The 13,067-nt window shown below is 44.6% G+C and overlaps 1 protein-coding gene and 1 pseudogene across 1 annotated transcript in view; one reads left to right on the top strand and one right to left on the bottom strand.

The window, feature by feature from the left end:
• PTN (pleiotrophin) overlaps positions 1 to 13,067 on the top strand; it is a 97,821-nt gene that overhangs the window by 35,129 nt on the left and 49,625 nt on the right. The gene's annotated exons all lie outside the window — the stretch shown is intronic.
• On the bottom strand, positions 2,581 to 2,697 carry LOC136658089 (5S ribosomal RNA; annotated as a pseudogene).

Here is a 13,067-nt window from a genome sequence, read left to right as displayed (position 1 = left end):
ATCTTCTAGATCTATTGTGGCAATTGGCTTAAATTCTCAGAGGCTTGGGGCATAATCCTAACCTCTTATGTCAGTGCTTTCCAGCATAAGGGCATTGCAGCTCTGAGTTAAGGTAGCAAACATTCCCTTACTTTGAGGAGGCCTCCGTGAGTGACACCCAACTGCAGGATGCAGCACAAGTCCCATTGGCACCGCTATGCCAGTGCTGGAAAGCACTGACATAAGGGGTTAGGATTGCCCCTTAAAAACTCATTGGGCTTTGCCAATATTTTTGATGGTCAGGGCCAAATTACATGGTACATGAAACATGAAGTTTTATTCTTCAACCTTGGATGTTTATTTTTTAGTATATGTTTTAAAAGTGTAAGTAACAATGAATAAAGAAATGGTAAATAGCTACTAGCATTGACCAAACTATATTGGAATGTTGTCGATGATCATGTGCTAGTTTGACATCTGGATAAATTATTGTATGTTTTAATGGCTGGTCTTGGATAGGGATTTGTTTAATATATGAATAAGGTGACTTCATTCTTGTGGCTATGCATGCCAAATCCTTTGTTGTGGTTCAGAGCTGCTGAAAATGATTTTATTTTTGTGATGATCGACTATGCAGAGAAATTGGTCTCACCTTGCTAACACGAACCCTACTTCCATATGGGCCTGCTCAGTCCCTCGATCAGCTGCCACGGTTCTGCTGTCTCGGCCCTTTCAGCAGATAGCGACCAAGGGCAGGGCTTTGTCAGTAGCGGCACCATATCTGTGAAATGCCCTTCCCAGGGAAATCCGAGGTTGGCCTGCACCTTTCCTGCTTTTAGGTGGAAATGGAAAATGTTCTTTTTCAAATGAGCTTTCACATCATGCTGAACTGAGTTTATGCTGGTTTTATTTAGTTGCTGTTGGCAATCTATAAATATAGCTATAAATAAGGCTTGCTCTGAGTCGATATTCACCAGACTTTGCCCCTGGAGCCTATTTTCATTGGCAGGATTCAGAAATGAAGCACAATGGGGAAAAATTAGAAAAAGCTCTGATTTTTAGAACTAAATCAGAGTAAGCGTGGAGTGTGTACATGTGTGTATGAGAGAGAGAGAGAGAGAGAGAGAGAGACCCTCCATTTACTCATTCTGAGTGTCGTTTTGTGTGAAATTGTGGGGCCAACCACATATAAAATTAAGGGCCCAGTCTTATACAACTTTACAACATTGATTCAGCCACACCAATGGGGCATGCGCTGCATCCTGCACTGGAGAGGCAGTCACGGAGGTTTCATTGCGGCTGCTTCAGCCCTGAAAAGTTGGATAGGATTGTGCTCTAAGCCATGCTCTGAAAGTGCTCACATTCAGGTCATCCCGTAGAAAATGTCAGAAGAATTCATCTGCAATGGGCCCGTTTGAACCATTCATCCATCTGATTCCATTCACACATGATGTGGCACTTGAGCATATTCTGCCCCTGCCAGGGTGTATCATCTTGCAGTCTCCCAATGGGGGAAGTGGTCCTAATGATTTCAATACTCCATTCAAGTTAGGGGACTTGTGGTCTGAACAGGCCCAAATAGTCAGGGTATTCTGAAGCATTGACTAGGAGCAGGGAATGGATCTATCATCATCATCATACAGGTATTTCTATACCGCCTTTCTTGGTCCTCAGATTTCTCCTCGGACTTTATTCAAGGCGGTTTACATAGGAAGGCAATTTAAATCCCCTTAGGGATTTTTACAATTTGAAAAGTTCTATCTTTCAAGAAACCACAACATTCAGATGTTTCTTTCTTGATCTGGTTTCACATCCTGGCCTCCATCTTCCCACGCTCAGAGCAGATGGAAATAGCTCGGCTCAGCTTGTCAGCTGCTTCAAGGTCACACGGTGCCGGTGGGCCTCGAACCGGCGACCTTCGGATGTTATCTTCAGGCAAATGGAGGCTCAACCCTCTAGACCAGACCTCCTGCTCATGAAGACTATACACTGTGCAGCTCTCACTGCTACCTTTACTCAATGAATGGGGCCTCTGAGTCTTATGCAAATTCAGAGTCAGCTTCTGTCTTGGGATAAGACTCACTGCAACAGCTAAGGAAGGGTCTGCATTCGTCTTACAACAAACAGAAAAGTGAACCCCATAGGGCCCATTAATTTTCTGTTGTTATCATTCCTTCATTTCCATTTTGTTCCCATTGTTATCTGTGGGAGACCCAGCTGCTCTTAGCAAGCTCCATGGGGAGAAATTGCAGGACAAAATGTTACACACCACTGAAGATTCTTGGAGCAAGAAGTTGGTCAGTGGGGGGTTGCTTCCCCCCACCCTGTGTGTTTCCTGGCATACTGGGTCTGTATCTCTCATAGATTTTAATGGAACAGACTTGGTTCCACGTGTGATGGTTGGAGGATACACCAAAGAGAAAAAATGGCTGATGGGGGTAAGATCCTTGCAGCAAGGGGGTCTCCTGTGGAATTTAGCTCCCCCCCCCACCAACCACTTCTCTAGATTGCTGGGTGTTTACGTTGCCTATAGATTAATAATAGAGTGAAACCATCAGGTTCTATGGTTGGCAACCTTCAGTCTCGAAAGACTATGGTATAAGCCTACAGCACCTGGTATTCCCAGGCGGTCTCCCATCCAAGTACTAACCAGGCCTGACCCTGCTTAGCTTCCGAGATCAGACAAGATCGGGCATATGCAGGGTTATTTAAATTAGCACTCCAGAGCTGGTGTGGGCAAAGGCACATGCATTGCAGGAGACCCTCTTGCTTAGGGATGTGTAAGATTTCCCCCCAGAGGCCATTGTCCAGCGGTGAGTGTTTAAATTGCTGATAGTCAGGAAGGCAGTGGTGTCAGACGTAAGGCCAGTGGGCTGGATACGGCTTGCAGAAGCTCTTTATCTGGCCCATGTGATGGGCTTTCCCAGCACTGCCCTTTCTACAGTGCTGCTTTTGCTGAGGCTCTGGAGAGACAAAAGGAGACCTCAGAAGGCAAGGAGTGCTATGGGAAAAGGTCCATACCAATAGGGGTGAGAGAGGGAGACACTGATGAAGTGCTGGGAGAGCCCATTTATCAAGCAGGCCAACCTTATCAGTAGTGCTACTTCTGCCGAGGTGTCACTTCACACAGCACCTGACCTGCAAAGTGATGCCTTGGCAGAAGCATAGCAGCTGAAAAGGGCAGCCCGCATAATAATTGGGCTCTCAAGATTTGCATATTTTCCTCCTCTAGTGCAACTAATTAGTTCCTATGAGAGAAGACAGTGCTTATTTCTGACCATCAACTGCTTAATGACATCACTCCCTGCTTAATGATGTCATTTCCGGCCCTCAGCCATCACCATGAATGTTACTGGCCTGCTTTATGAAATGACTTTTCACACCCCTGCTCTAAGGGGTGCTGCTTTGCTGCTTTAGGGTCTATAGGCAATTCCCCTTGTCCCAGCAGCAATCTTAAAGCATGTCTACTCAGAAGTAAGCCCCTTTAAGTGTAACAGAGCTTACTCCCAGGAAAGTATGTATAGGATTGCAGCCTTATGGCACAAGGCTATGCATGTCTATTCAGAAGCAAGTCTCATGGTAAGCGGGGCTTACTCCAGGAAAGTGTGTAGAGGATTGCAGCCTTGATGAACAAGCTTATAAATACGATAAAGAGGTGGAGCAGAGAAACAAAAAGTGTTCTGGGCATCCCTTTAGTTGTCAAGAGAGCCTAGATTGACGCGAAGTCTCTACCAGAAAAAAAAAAAAACAGGGTTGCATTGATTAGATCTGCTGTATTCCAGTAGAGGGCTGTGATGCATTGTGGTGGTATAGAGGAGGCACTTTACAGAATGAATCACACACACTCCTGTCAAGAAATGGCAACTGCCAATATACAACAGCATATGCAATATACAACGAAACACATTCGTTTTTTTGATCTGGAACCTGGGAGCTCAGATTTTCCTGCCGATGTTGGCCATTGTAGGTAGCCGAGTTAAGCAAGCCCATGGTGACTTTTTAACCTGATTTGTCCAAGAAGACAACATGCTTACCATCTGCCATCAGCAACGCTCCGGTTTTGCGAGATTGCTTTGGGATATTGCAGCCAGCAGATGCCAAACTGCAAAGCGCAAATGAATGACAATCGTCATCTCTGTTCTCGGCGTGCAGAAAGCTCCAGACGGTGGTCCCAAGCCTCTGAGTTGTGCTGCCATAAAACCTTCCATGCCATTTGGGCATGTCTTTGGTTTTAACTCTCTGACAAAAGCCTGGTGAATCCCTGTTAAGTCAGCCCATCTGGTTCCTGCAGGTGGTGATAACACCATTCTCCCTGCCTGGTATAAACAGATTCTGCATGTGGGAGGGGGAATGGAGAAAAGGGAGCCCACCTTTTTGCTGTTCCTTCTTCATTGCTGCACAGTGCTGGGGGGGGGCGGCGCGATCCTAAAGAGATGCAGAGAGATAGGAGGCCTTCCCATTCTTGCCACATCTCCATTTTTTGCCCCCTTTCCCTCTTGGACCAATTTTCTGCATGGAAAGGATAGTAAAAGGATCTGTGTTGGAATTGATAATGGTTATTGGCAGGCTGAAAAACCTGCCTAAAACAGAAGGACGGCCTGGCTTCCCTCATGCAGAATACACAAACCAGCTCTACATTATGACATTATAGGTTGTACTTGAAAGAAGATTACATTTGCATAGTTGAATTGTAACAATGGCCGATGCTATCTGAGACACAGAACTGAAAACTAATGGGCATTTGGGAGAGGAAAAGGTTAGAGAGGAGCTCACGCATGTACTAGGGTTAAAGTCAGTGTGAATTCATTTTGATCCTGCTATTCCATCAAGGAACTCAGAGTAACATACAGGATTCTCCTTTGCACCTGCTCAATTTTATTTTCACAACAACCCTGTAAGGGAGATTAATAGCCAATCCTATCCTGAGGTCTGCCAACATATAGTGTAGTCTGCAATTGCAGCAGGCTTTCCGTTAGTTTGTGGAGCAATGCCATGCAGGGGTGTCCAAAGTTTTTGGCAGGAGGGCCAAATCATCTCTCTGACACTGTGACAGGGGCCGGGGGAAAAAAAGAATTAATTTACATTTAAAATTTGAATAAATTTACATGAGTGAATATATTAAAGATGAACTTATATGAACGAATGAAGGTCTTGCAATAGCTCAGTGCCTATAAAAGGCCTTGCACAAAGCAAGGCTGGCCTTTCCTTTGCTGCCGCTGCTGCATCACAGATGTGAAAGAGCAAGCAGTGGAGGGAGCTCTCATCCCACAGCTCACACAAGAGGTCAAACAGTCGCCCTCACACTGAGAGAAGTTGCGTTGGGCCAGTGCAGGCTTCAACAAATCTCCGGAGGGCCAGAGGCTCATTGGAGGCTGGGGGCTCCCTGAGGGCCGCATTGAGGGCCACAAGTGTTCCCCTGGGCTGGGGTTTGGCCACCCCTGCACTAGAGCAAGGCTGGAAGTCCATGCACCAGCAGTGGTACCATGCAGACTAGTGCAGTCTGAATTTGAATCCAGATCTCCCCAGGATGTGATCAACACTCTAATCACCATACCATTCTGGTTGTAGCAGACCACAAGATTAAGTGTAACAGAGAAAACAAACTCAAATGGTTATAGCGGGGCTAAAAATATTTTGTCCTTAAAATATTTGAGTTGAGTTTATGAAAGTTAGTCCTCTGCTGGGCAAGTACTATAACTGTTGGAGCTTTTTTATAAGGGAGGGAAGAATGTTGAAGGGAAGCAGTGACAGACTGTGGCCTGGAGTTGGCTTGAATGGCCTGGCTGAAATAACGGAAGTCCTATGGAAGCTAGCAAATGATTGTGGGTTGACATGACCCTAGGAGGAGTCACTGCCAAGAGAGCACTTTCTCCCCTTGCCAGCGTCTTTATACTGCCAACATGATCCAGAATTTCTGCACAGTATTAGAGGCAGGCAGTCCATGGCAACAGAGGTGACTGCTGTAATTGCCCCACCAGCTTTTTAACCACTAGGCCACACTACTCCCTAAAGTCCTCATTCTAATTATTTCCACACAATGACTCTAATATTGCTGTGGCTTGTGGAAACAAGCCAGCCTATGGCCTTATTTGAATGTGGGAAGCATTTCCCCACACTCTGGGGCCCACATAGTGTCATGGTTCTAGGGCTTGGTCTGAAAGCACACAATACCTTTGTTGAAGCTATGCAGGTCTAGATGTGGTCAGTGCCTGCATAGGAGACTATCTGGGAACTCTACATATGGTGTCTTGAGCTTTTATCCTGAAGGAGAGGTGAGAAATAAGTTAGCTTAATACTTAAAAAAAAAAAAAAAACTAAAAAAGAACTGAACATTTCACCCCAAATTCCAGGGACTTGGGTGTGTTTTAGGAGTAGGGAGGAATATATAGAAGCAGGTTCTAGCTTCAGATTTTCAGCTACCCTATGTCCATTTCCAGTGCTCTGTGAACATTTATTACAATAATGCATGATTCCAGAACTGAACTTGCCCTCCTGTCTAGTCTGACTGCTGGATGCTTAATGCATACAGTGAGAAACCGTGTTTAAATAAGCAAAAGAAGTTTCCCACCCCAGCTCCCTCACAGAAAATAACAAGTCCATTTCCCATTTGAAGGCATCTGATTCCAGGATGGTTATAGCGCCCTTGACAGCTTGTGTGTGTGTGTGTGTGTGTGTGTGTGTGTGTGGCACATTCAGGCACCAGGAATGAACTGCCTCACCTGAAGCAGGCATAAGATGCTGATTGACTCATTAACAAATTCCATCAAAAATAATGTCTATTTATACTATGAGCCAGGTGGGGAATGAGGGAGGGAAATCATCATGGGCTAAACAAGGTGACACATGGAAGGGTAATTAGAAGAGGAGTAAGTTCACATCAAGCTGCTGAAAAATTAAGAGATGTATGGTGCTACATTATGAATGTCGGCTTGCTGTTCCTCCCCCACATCCGGACTTCACCTCTGCGCTTCCACATGAGTAGAAAGCCTGGTTTGCTGGCTAGCATCTCTCTTTTAATGACAGGCAGTTGAGGCTGACTATGGCCTCTGAACTGCATCCCAGTTAAGTTTGGATCAGATCCCACGATCAACTTTGTATAAGAAGTCAAAGAGGTCATAGAAGTACAAAGGTCTTAGTGAAGATGGTTTGTCGCACCTGTGACAACTTCCAACCTAACCAGAAGTGATGTGGGCAGGGCCAGCGTGGCTCCCAACCCTTCACCTGCTGGTACCATTCAGGTGTTGCTCTGTGCTTTCCCATTGACGTGGCCGGACTCCATAGTACAGAAAAGCCCATCTCTGGACAACAAGTTTCTTGCAAAAACCGAAATTGCTATGGAACAGTTCTCATTTCCTAGGGATGCTCTACTGTTTCATAGCCATGAGTCCAGAGTCAAAGAACTCTTTCATGCAGAGATACGAAGCTGTACTCATGATGAAAAAGAGAATTGCAATGGAATGGATATATGGAGAAATGCTTAGGTATTCATTTTGCCCTCACAGTGAAATGTGTATATAATACAGCAAGCCCTCACTTAGTTGTTTTATTTTAAGTTTTTGGGGAAAAAAGAATCAGTTCCCGGCTGGGACCACTGTCTGTGTGAAAGTTTGCACATTCTCCTCATGTCTGCATGGGTTTTCTCCAGACCAGAAAGCTCACATTTATTTCACTGTTCAATATTAGAAGAGTTTGGGGCCTTTATTTTGATGTTTGGTTATGTTTTTGTAACCAGGAAAAGTAGGAGCTTTAGAGCCCAATCCTCTCCAATTTTCCAGTGCCTTTGCAGCCATGCTATTGGGACACGTACTGCATCCTGTGGTGGGGACGCAGTCACAGAGGCCATCTTAAGTATGGGAACTATCCAACTTTCCAGCACTGGTTACCCTGCACATGCCCAATCTTGTCTGATCTCAGAAGCTAAGCAGGGTCAGGCCTGGTTAGTACTTGGATGGGAGACCGCCTGGGAATACCAGGTGCTGTAGGCTTATACCATAGTCTTTCGAGACTGAAGGTTGCCAACCATTGCAACCTCAATGCTGCCCCAAGGTAAGGGAACAAATGTTCTCATACCTTGAGGAGGCCTCTGTGACTGCCTCCCCATCACAGGAAGTAGCACATACCCCATTGGCACAGCAGCACCAACAATGGAAAATTGGATAGGATTGGGCCCTCACACTTGTTTACGTATATCAATTATCCAAGGTAAAATTGGTTTCATTGTACATAAGTTGCTTAAAGTTGCAGTTTCCAAGAACAACTTTAAGTGAGAACTTGCTGTATTTCTCCTGCAGAGTGGCAATATCAACGTGTGAGTTTGTGCCATTCTGATATGCATGACTTTGCTACTGTAGGTCAAGGTTGACTTGCCTCTGATTAAATTAACTAGGGTAGCATTTCTCAAAGTGTGCTCCTAGGAGCCTTGGGGTTTCCAGAGACCCCTTCAGAGGTGCCACAAGCAACACCATATGCCAGAACCATCTGCTTAGCATTGCGCCACTCCATGCAAGATCCAGCACTCTGGGGCTCCCTGAGACTCCACACATGCACCAGTGGGACTCCCAGAGACTCCATTTAGGAGTGTAAAGGGCTCCAGAGACCAAAACGTTTGAGAACCACTGAACTAGGGAATAGGCAGAAGAAAGAGGTCTGGTTAAAAAGACTGGAGTGTAGGCCTGTGTCGTAACCAGGTCTGCCATAGCCTCCTGCAGGATTGCCATAGCCTCCTGCTCTGTCTGTGCCACCCATGGCATCCCTGCCACAGCCTCACCACCCATGGTATAGCACACCATGCACAAGCACTGGGAAGTAGGAGAGTTTTTATATACGTCTCACACAGGAAGATACTTTTGATGCGAAACGTAGGACATGCTATGGAAATAGCTTTCTACCTATTACGTGCAGGAGAGGCTCTTTTACAGAGATCTAGTTCTTTGAAAACTAATTACTTAGTAAGAATAGGATTTAAAAGCCAGCTCTGTGCCTCGGTTGTTACAATCACATGGTGGCTGAAAAACAAAAGTCATTTGCAACAGTACATTTGTTTGGGATGAATTAATTTTCTTTTTCATTTCTTTACCGTTCCCCCCTTAGTGCCCTGCATTTTTTTCCCAGGCTCCCTCCCCCCTTTAATTTGAAATGGGAGGCAATCTCCAGGATGCATTGGGAGAGCCTGCATGTCTATGGAAAAATTAATAGAGAACAGAGGTGAAAGGTCCAAAGCGTTCAATGGAAATAGTTTTACAATAATATTAGGTTTTGCAGGAAAGCCAAGGGAGCAGGCCAGGAGTGTAGGAGGAATAATGAACAAACCAAACTGAGGGAGAGGGTTCAGTTCTTCTGGGTACACCAGATGGCTGCCACCAAAGTTGATAAGATGAAAAATAACAGAACTGAGACAATGTTTACTCTGAGATTTTACCATGGATCAGTGTTGATTTGAAATGCTTAATATCTTGCTTCTGACATGTGTACTGCAGGTATCATGGAGTGTGTTAGATACAGCTTTACTGCGATGAAGGTGAAGTTCTCATTTTCTTGTTTTCAGTTGACACTGTCATGATATTTTAAGTCCATTTTACCAAAACCACCTCCCCTTATCTCTAAATCTTGTGATATTAGTAAAGCTTGATGTGCTGTTTCATTCCAAGGACTCTTTTCTACTGAGGGGGGCACTTAAAAATGACATTCCCACATGCAAGCTGAAGTAGGAATCCATGAGTATCCCAACCAGCATTCGACCTGAAATTGTTAAATTTTTATTCATGAATGTGCCCCAAAGCTTGGTTCACTCAAAAAGGCTTGAATATGCCTGCAAAGCGGGGTGGGCTGGGGATGAACCTTTGCAAGCATCAACTACCTGCAAAGGATCACAGACATTTGGGTGAAACAAAAATTCTGTCCTGGGAGTGGTCAATTTGCTTGCAGAGGTTCAAACTTCTTCAGGCACATTTGTACATATCTCACACATGATCAGCCAGGGGAGTTCAGATATTTTGAAACTCCCCCCCCCCCCCAGTTAGAATCCTTGCAGCATTTTCATCCTGAAATGGCCCAGTATAGTTTCTCAGACTAGTACCATCTCACTGTACTTTGAGTGTAGATCAGGCCTCCATGACATCAGAGCCTGTGAACAAATACTAGAGCCCTAGTACTTAGTTTCTTGAAGTTGAAACCTGGGGCCTTCCCCTATATTGTGGTAGCAGCAGGAATAATCACTTAGACTTCTTGATGTGCGCTCCATGAAATTCCCTATGCCAGTGGTTAATAATAATAATACAGGTATTTATATACCACCTTTCTTGGTCATCAGATTTCTCCTCAGACTTTAATTCAAGGCGGTTTACATAGGCAGGCTATACTAAATCCCAATAGGGATTTTTACAGTTGAAGAAGGTTCTGTCTTTCAAGAACCACAACATTTCAGATGGATCTTTTTATGATCTGGTATCACATTCTGGCCTCCATTTTCCTCCCACACAGGCTGTCAGAGGCCAAAGAGCAGGTGGAATAACTCAGCATAACTCGGCTAAGCTTGTCAGCTGCTTCAAGGTCTCGCCGTTCACGGTGCCGGTGGCCTCGAACTGGCGACCTTTGGATGTTATCTTCAGGCAAACGAAGGCTCTACCCTCTAGACCAGACCTCCTGCCCTGGTTCTCAAACCTTTCGCACCGGGACCCACTTTTTAGAATGAGAATCTGTCAGGATCCACTGGAAGTGATGTCATGACTGACTGGAAATGACATCATCAAATTTTTTAAGAATTCTAGGCTGCAAACCTACCCACACTTACCTAGGATTAAGTCCCATTTACTATCATTGTTCAAAGCATACACATAGTAGCCTGTTAAAAGCACAGAGCTGTAAGTTTTCCCCAGTTGCAGTCACATACCATGGTAGCATCGAGTCTAATATATTAAAAATACACATTGAAATGAATGGGGATCCACCTGAAATTGGTTCACGACCCACCTAGTGGATCCCAACCCACAGTCTGAGAAACACTGCCCTATACAGTAATGCTGTGTGGCCTACAGAGCTTTTTTTCAGGGTGGGGGAGGAATAGAGGGGGTACCTGGTCATTTGTCTGATGTGATCCTGCCCCTCTTATGTAGTCTATACACTCTGATGTTGTTAGAGCAGAATGGGAAACAGCCATGGGAAAACTACCTTCACAAAATTGTCATTGATCAGAACCCTCTTAGAGATTTTAGGTGCCAGGGAAGCTTTTAAAAGACTATTTGGGGAGACTTTTTCCCCACTTGCTTGGAGAGGCTATAGCTTAAGCTATTGCATCAGAAGCCTTGATATATAACACAGCAACTGAGGCTATGATCCTAAAGGTGCTTACCTGAGAGTAAGCCTGATTGAACTCAGTGGGACTTCTTTCTGAGTAGCCATGCTTGTGCTATGAATCAGGAAATACAATCATGCTTTTTTATTTCTGTAATTTATTTCTCCACACAGAAAGACGGCAAAAGATATGACATTTCTCCAGCCCTTTAGCTGCAAGCTAAGCGAACTGCGAAACGGTGTCCTGCTCTATATTAAAGGCTTCATATAAATCAAAGGGAGTTTCTCATTGACTTTGTGTTTTTCGCTTTATATCCATTGACCTGAAAATAATTCATTGGTGTTATCAGCGCCGAGCTTCCAGTGACTGAAATGGACTCGAGGCTATGTGAACTCCATTCAAGGAAGTGGGAGGAGGGTTGCTGTTTTTCATAACAATGTGAATTGTGACTTCATGAGTTCCAAACGAGGTCCGTATAGCCCAATCCTATCAAGCGCAGTGGTGCCAAAACGGCCACCTCTGCATCCAGCAGCACAGCCAAGGCTGCTCAGAGGCCTTCTTGGGAAAAGGGGACTTAAGGGCACCGGGACTGGCTATTTTACCGGCGCAGACTGGAGGTAATCTGTGCCGGGTTTTTCAGTCCCACAAGTTATATTGTCAGTTATATTGGTACCTTTTTTATTTTTTTTAATCTGATAGCCTGGACAATATAATAGACCAACGTTTATTATTTACAATATCAGAGGGATTTTTTTTTTTTTTTTTTGGGGGGGGGGGGGAGGAACCTTAGTGAAAATAGTGTAGGAAGTAGTAACTCAAGAATAAAAATTTCAACAAAGATGCTCCAAGCTCTTATGAATAAGTGGTGAAATAGTAGCCTGTGGTTTTGTTGAGCTCTGCATGGTGGAAATGGAAGATGAAAAAATAATTTGGGGCAAGAGGTTCAGGGATCATAATCAGTCACTGCTCAGGAATCATCAATGGCGGGGGGGCATTCACAGTCATGCTGCTGCTGAGCTTGATAGGGGGTTTTCCATTTATCTGCAGCCAGTGCTGCAGTCCTGGGGGGTCCAGGGGTGCAGAGAGCCCTTTGTAGGGCTCCCCAAGCCTCTGTAAGTCTGAAAAACAGGAAAAAAACAAGCACTTCCAGTTTGCATGCAGACTAGACATGTGAGAGTCAGAAAGCCTGTCTTCAGAAAATCATCTAAGATAGCTAACCTTTTTTTTATCTTCAAGAGAAAGATTCTACAAACAAATGACAGAACAGGAGACTTTCAAATACTGCCTTGGACTGCATCCTAATAGCATTGATTGTTGAACATAAACACCAGTGTGAAGAACTGGTTGGTTGGCAACCTTCAGTCTCGAAAGACTATGGTATAAGCCTACAGCACCCGGTATTCCCAGGTGGTCTCCCATCCAAGTACTAACCAGGCCTGACCCTGCTTAGCTTCCAAGATCAGACAAGATCAGGCATGTGCAGGGTAACAGTGACACTCCTCTTAAAGGCACAGTGCCACATTATCACTCATTTTCTCATATTCTTTTACACTTTTAGACATGCAATGATTATACAAACTTTGTGTTTCCGACCATTAAAGTGCATATGAGAGGGGAACAAGGACAGCAGGTGAATGCTTATAAATGTGGAGGAGAAGCAGAGAGATGTGTGGGTGTTTCAAGGCTTAATTTCAGTCACAGTTCATCAGTGTATTGACCTGGCAGTGATGTTTTGTTCCAGCAGATCACACTGAAACTTGCAAAGTCAACTATAAACCACAAGTATCTTTGCGCATGT

Source organism: Tiliqua scincoides, chromosome 7, assembly GCF_035046505.1.
Source record: "Tiliqua scincoides isolate rTilSci1 chromosome 7, rTilSci1.hap2, whole genome shotgun sequence".
NCBI classification, from domain to species: Eukaryota; Metazoa; Chordata; class Lepidosauria; order Squamata; family Scincidae; genus Tiliqua; species Tiliqua scincoides.
The sequence above is the reverse complement of the archived record's forward strand: the minus strand, read 5'-3'. Positions and strand labels throughout refer to the sequence as shown.